Source organism: Corythoichthys intestinalis, unplaced genomic scaffold (genome assembly GCF_030265065.1).
Source record: "Corythoichthys intestinalis isolate RoL2023-P3 unplaced genomic scaffold, ASM3026506v1 HiC_scaffold_30, whole genome shotgun sequence".
Classification (NCBI taxonomy): domain Eukaryota; kingdom Metazoa; phylum Chordata; class Actinopteri; order Syngnathiformes; family Syngnathidae; genus Corythoichthys; species Corythoichthys intestinalis.
The window spans coordinates 1661599-1668635 of NW_026651599.1; positions in this window are offsets into that span (position 1 = coordinate 1661599).

Consider the following 7037-nt stretch of genomic DNA (forward strand, 5'->3'; position numbering starts at 1 on the left):
CAAGTAATGTGCAGGGGCTATTAGAGAATTGGCTTGGGAAGGCCTGTCTACCTACCAGGGGCGAGCAAATAATGTGCTGGGGCTATTCGAGAATTGGCTTGGCAAGGCCTGTCTACCTACCAGGGGAAAGCAAATAATTTGCTGGGGCTATTCGAGAATTGGCTTGGGCTATAAGAGAATTGGTTTGGGAAGGCCTGTCTACCAACCAGGGGCAAGCAAGTAATTTGCTGGGACTATTACAGAATAGGCTTGGGAAGGCCTGTCTACCTACCAGGGGCAAGCAAGTAATTTGCTGGGACTATTACAGAATAGGCTTGGGAAGGCCTGTCTACCTACCAGGGGCAAGCAAGTAATTTGCTGGGACTATTACAGAATAGGCTTGGGAAGCCCTGCCTACCATACTTGGGCAAGCAAGTAATTTGCTGGGGCTATTACAGAATAGGCTTGGGAAGGCCTGTCTACCTACCAGAGACAAGCGAGTAATTTGCTGGGACTATTACAGAATAGGCTTGGGAAACCTGTCTACCTACCAGGGGCAAGCAAGTAATTTGCTGTGGCTATTACAGAATAGGCTTGGGAAGGCCTGTCTACCTACCAGGGGCAAGCAAGTAATTTGCTGGAACGATTACAGAATAGGCTTAGGAAGGCCTGTCTACATACCAGGGGCAAGCAAGTAATTTGCTGGGGCTATTACAGAATAGGCTTGGGAAGGCCTGTCTACCTACCAGGGGCAAGCAAGTAATTTGCTGGGACTATTACAGAATAGGCTTAGGAAGGCCTCTCTACATACCAGGGGCAAGCAAGTAATTTGCTGGGGCTATTACAGAATAGGCTTGGGAAGGCCTGTCTACCTACCAGGGGCAAGCAAGTAATTTGCTGGGACTATTACAGAATAGGCTTGGGAAGACCTGTCTACCATACTTGGGCAAGCAAGTAATTTGCTGGGGCTATTACAGAATAGGCTTGGGAAGTCCTGTCTACCTACCAGGGACAAGCAAGTAATTTGCTGGGACTATTACAGAATAGGCTTGGGAAAGCCTGTCTACCTACCAGGGGCAAGCAAGTAATTTGCTGGGACTATTACAGAATAGGTTTGGGAAGGCCTGTCTACCTACCAGGGGCAAGCAAGTAATATGCAGGGGCTATGAGAGAAAAGGCTTGGGAAGGCGTGTCTACCTACCTGGGGCAAGCAAGTAATTTGCTGGGGCTATTACAGAATAGGCTTGGGAAGGCCTGTCTACCTACCAGGGGCAAGCAAGTAATGTGCAGGGGCTATGAGAGAAAAGGCTTCGGAAAGCCTGTCTGCCTACCAGGGGCAAGCAAGTAATTTGCAGGGGTTATTACAGAATAGGTTTGGGAAGGCCTGTCTAGCTACCAGGGACAAGCAAGTAATTTGCTGGGACTATTACAGAATAGGCTTGGTAAGGCCTGTCTACCTACCAGGGGCAAGCAAGTAATGTGCAGGGGCTATTAGAGAATTGGCTTGGGATATAAGAGAATTGGCTCGGGAAGGCCAGTGGACCTACCAGGGAGAAGTAAGTCATGGGCTGAGGCAATGAGAGAATAGGCTTGGGAAGGGCAGTCTACCTACCAAGGGCAAGCAAGTATTTTGCTGGGGCTATTAGAGAATTGGCTTGGGAAGGCCTGTCTACCTACCAGGGGCAAGCAAATAATATGCTGGGGCTATTCGAGAATTGGCTTGGGCTATAAGAGAATTGGTTTGGGAAGGCCTGTCTACCTACCAAGGGCAAGCAATTAAAGAGCAGGGGCTATTAGAGAATTGGCTTGGGAAGGCCTGTCTACCTACCAGGGGCAAGCAAATAATATGCTGGGGCTATTCGAGAATTGGCTTGGGCTATAAGAGAATTGGTTTTGTGAAGGCCTGTCTACCAACCAGGGGCAAGCAAGTAATTTGCTGGGACTATTACAGAATAGGCTTGGGAATGCCTGTCTACTTACCAGGGGCAAGCAAGTAATTTGCTGGGACTATTACAGAATAGGCTTGGGAAGGCCTGTCTACCTACCAGGGGAAAGCAAGTAATTTGCTGGGACTATTACAGAATAGGCTTGGGAAGCCCTGCCTACCATACTTGGGCAAGCAAGTAATTTGCTGGGGCTATTACAGAATAGGCTTGGGAAGGCCTGTCTACCTACCAGGGGCAAGCAAGTAATGTACAGAAGCTATTAGAGAATTGGCTTGGGAAGGCCTGTCTACCTACCAGGGGCAAGCAAATAATGTGCTGGGGCTATTCGAGAATTTGCTTGGGAAGGCCTGTCTACCTACCAGGGGCAAGCAATTAATTTGCTGGGACTATTACAGAATAGGCTTGGAAAGCCCTGTCTACCTACCAGGAGCAAGCAAGTAATGTGCAGGGGCTATTCGAGAATTGGCTTGGGCTATAAGAGAATTGGTTTTGTGAAGGCCTGTCTACCAACCAGGGGCAAGCAAGTAATTTGCTGGGACTATTACAGAATAGGCTTGGGAAAGCCGGTCTACCTACTTGGGGCAAGCAAGTAATGTGCTGGGGCTATTCGAGAATTTGCTTGGGCTATAAAAGAATTGGTTTGGGAAGGCCTGTCTACCTACCAGGGGCAAGCAAGTAATTTGCTGGGACTATTACAGAATAGGCTTGGGAAGCCCTGTCTACCTACCAGGAGCAAGCAAGTAATTTGCTGGGGCTATTACAGAATAGGCTTGGGAAGGCCTGTCTACCTACCAGGGACAAGCAAGTAATTTGCTGGGACTATTACAGAATAGGCTTGGGAAGGCCTGTCTACCTACCAGGGGCAAGCCAGTAATGTGCAGGGGCTATGAGAGAAAAGGCTTGGGAAGGCCTGTCTGCCTACCAGGGGCAAGCAAGTAATTTGCAGGGGCTATTACAGAATAGGTTTGGGAAGGCCTGTCTAGCTACCAGGGACAAGCAAGTAATTTGCTGGGACTATTACAGAATAGGCTTGGTAAGGCCTGTCTACCTACCAGGGGCAAGCAAGTAATGTGCAGGGGCTATTAGAGAATTGGCTTGGGATATAAGAGAATTGGCTCGGGAAGGCCAGTGGACCTACCAGGGAGAAGTAAGTCATGGGCTGAGGCAATGAGAGAATAGGCTTGGGAAGGGCAGTCTACCTACCAAGGGCAAGCAAGTATTTTGCTGGGGCTATTAGAGAATTGGCTTGGGAAGGCCTGTCTACCTACCAGGGGCAAGCAAATAATATGCTGGGGCTATTCGAGAATTGGCTTGGGCTATAAGAGAATTGGTTTGGGAAGGCCTGTCTACCTACCAAGGGCAAGCAAGTAAAGTGCAGGGGCTATTAGAGAATTGGCTTGGGAAGGCCTGTCTACCTACCAGGGGCAAGCAAATAATATGCTGGGGCTATTCGAGAATTGGCTTGGGCTATAAGAGAATTGGTTTTGTGAAGGCCTGTCTACCAACCAGGGGCAAGCAAGTAATTTGCTGGGACTATTACAGAATAGGCTTGGGAAGGCCTGTCTACCTACCAGGGGCAAGCAAGTAATTTGCTGGGACTATTACAGAATAGGCTTGGGAAGGCCTGTCTACCTACCAGGGGCAAGCAAGTAATTTGCTGGGACTATTACAGAATAGGCTTGGGAAGGCCTGTCTACCATACTTGGGCAAGCAAGTAATTTGCTGGGGCTATTACAGAATAGGCTTGGGAAGGCCTGTCTACCTACCAGGGGCAAGCAAGTAATTTGCTGGAACTATTACAGAATAGGCTTAGGAAGGCCTGTCTACATACCAGAGGCAAGCAAGTAATTTGCTGGGGCTATTACAGAATAGGCTTGGGAAAGCCAATCTACCTACCTGGGGCAAGCAAGTAATGTGCTGGGGCTATTCGATAATTGGCTTGAGCTATAAGAGAATTGGTTTGGGAAGGCCTGTCTACCTACCAGGGACAAGCAAGTAATTTGCTGGGACTATTACAGAATAGGCTTGGTAAGGCCTGTCTACCTACCAAGGAGAAATAAGTCATGGGCTGAGGCGATGAGAGAATAGGCTTGGGAAGGCCTATCTACCTACCAGGGGCAAGCAAGTAATTTGCTGGGACTATTACAGAATAGGCTTGGGAAGCCCTGTCTACCTACCAGGAGCAAGCAAGTAATTTGCTGGGGCTTTTACAGAATAGGCTTGGGAAGGCCTGTCTACCTAACAGGGGCAAGCAAGTAATTTGCTGGAACGATTACAGAATAGGCTTAGGAAGGCCTGTCTACATACCAGGGGCAAGCAAGTAATTTGCTGGGGCTATTACAGAATAGGCTTGGGAAAGCCTGTCTACCTACCTGGGGCAAGCAAGTAATGTGCTGGGGCTATTCGATAATTGGCTTGGGCTATAAGAGAATTGGTTTGGGAAGGCCTGTCTACCTACCAGGGACAAGCAAGTAATTTGCTGGGACTATTACAGAATAGGCTTGGTAAGTCCTGTCTACCTACCAGGGACAAGCAAGTAATTTGCTGGGACTATTACAGAATAGGCTTGGGAAAGCCTGTCTACCTACCAGGGGCAAGCAAGTAATTTGCTGGGACTATTACAGAATAGGTTTGGGAAGGCCTGTCTACCTACCAGGGGCAAGCAAGTAATATGCAGGGGCTATGAGAGAAAAGGCTTGGGAAGGCGTGTCTACCTACCTGGGGCAAGCAAGTAATTTGCTGGGGCTATTACAGAATAGGCTTGGGAAGGCCTATCTACCTACCAGGGGCAAGCAAGTAATGTGCAGGGGCTATGAGAGAAAAGGCTTCGGAAAGCCTGTCTGCCTACCAGGGGCAAGCAAGTAATTTGCAGGGGTTATTACAGAATAGGTTTGGGAAGGCCTGTCTAGCTACCAGGGACAAGCAAGTAATTTGCTGGGACTATTACAGAATAGGCTTGGTAAGGCCTGTCTACCTACCAGGGGCAAGCAAGTAATGTGCAGGGGCTATTAGAGAATTGGCTTGGGATATAAGAGAATTGGCTCGGGAAGGCCAGTGGACCTACCAGGGAGAAGTAAGTCATGGGCTGAGGCAATGAGAGAATAGGCTTGGGAAGGGCAGTCTACCTACCAAGGGCAAGCAAGTATTTTGCTGGGGCTATTAGAGAATTGGCTTGGGAAGGCCTGTCTACCTACCAGGGGCAAGCAAATAATATGCTGGGGCTATTCGAGAATTGGCTTGGGCTATAAGAGAATTGGTTTGGGAAGGCCTGTCTACCTACCAAGGGCAAGCAATTAAAGAGCAGGGGCTATTAGAGAATTGGCTTGGGAAGGCCTGTCTACCTACCAGGGGCAAGCAAATAATATGCTGGGGCTATTCGAGAATTGGCTTGGGCTATAAGAGAATTGGTTTTGTGAAGGCCTGTCTACCAACCAGGGGCAAGCAAGTAATTTGCTGGGACTATTACAGAATAGGCTTGGGAATGCCTGTCTACCTACCAGGGGCAAGCAAGTAATTTGCTGGGACTATTACAGAATAGGCTTGGGAAGGCCTGTCTACCTACCAGGGGCAAGCAAGTAATTTGCTGGAACTATTACAGAATAGGCTTAGGAAGGCCTGTCTACATACCAGAGGCAAGCAAGTAATTTGCTGGGGCTATTACAGAATAGGCTTGGGAAAGCCTGTCTACCTACCTGGGGCAAGCAAGTAATGTGCTGGGGCTATTCGATAATTGGCTTGGGCTATAAGAGAATTGGTTTGGGAAGGCCTGTCTACCTACCAGGGACAAGCAAGTAATTTGCTGGGACTATTACAGAATAGGCTTGGTAAGGCCTGTCTACCTACCAAGGAGAAATAAGTCATGGGCTGAGGCGATGAGAGAATAGGCTTGGGAAGGCCTATCTACCTACCAGAGGCAAGCAAGTAATTTGCTGGGACTATTACAGAATAGGCTTGGGAAGCCCTGTCTACCTACCAGGAGCAAGCAAGTAATTTGCTGGGGCTTTTACAGAATAGGCTTGGGAAGGCCTGTCTACCTACCAGGGGCAAGCAATTAATTTGCTGGAACGATTACAGAATAGGCTTAGGAAGGCCTGTCTACATACCAGGGGCAAGCAAGTAATTTGCTGGAACGATTACAGAATAGGCTTAGGAAGGCCTGTCTACATACCAGGGGCAAGCAAGTAATTTGCTGGGGCTATTACAGAATAGGCTTGGGAATGCCTGTCTACCTACCAGGGGCAAGCAAGTAATTTGCTGGGACTATTACAGAATAGGCTTAGGAAGACCTGTCTACCATACTTGGGCAAGCAAGTAATTTGCTGGGGCTATTACAGAATAGGCTTGGGAAGTCCTGTCTACCTACCAGGGACAAGCAAGTAATTTGCTGGGACTATTACAGAATAGGCTTGGGAAAGCCTGTCTACCTACCAGGGGCAAGCAAGTAATTTGCTGGGACTATTACAGAATAGGTTTGGGAAGGCCTGTCTACCTACCAGGGGCAAGCAAGTAATATGCAGGGGCTATGAGAGAAAAGGCTTGGGAAGGCGTGTCTACCTACCTGGGGCAAGCAAGTAATTTGCTGGGGCTATTACAGAATAGGCTTGGGAAGGCCTGTCTACCTACCAGGGGCAAGCAAGTAATTTGCTGGGACTATTACAGAATAGGCTTGGGAAGCCCCGCCTACCATACTTGGGCAAGCAAGTAATTTGCTGGGACTATTACAGAATAGGCTTGGGAAAGCCTGTCTACCTATCAGGGGCAAACAAGTAATGTGCAGGGGCTATTAGAAAATTGGCTTAGGAAGGCCTGTCTACCTACCAGGGGCAAGCAAATAATGTGCTGGGGCTATTCGAGATTTGGCTTGGGAAGGCCTGTCTACCTACCAGGGGAAAGCAAATAATTTGCTGGGGCTATTACAGAATTGGTTAGGGAAGGCCTGTCTACCTACCAGGGGCAAGCAAGTAATTTGCTGGGACTATTACAGAATAGGCTTGGTAAGGCCTGTCTACCTACCAGGGGCAAGCAAGTAATGTGCAGGGGCTATTAGAGAATTGGCTTGGGATATAAGAGAATTGGCTCGGGAAGGCCAGTGGACCTACCAGGGAGAAGTAA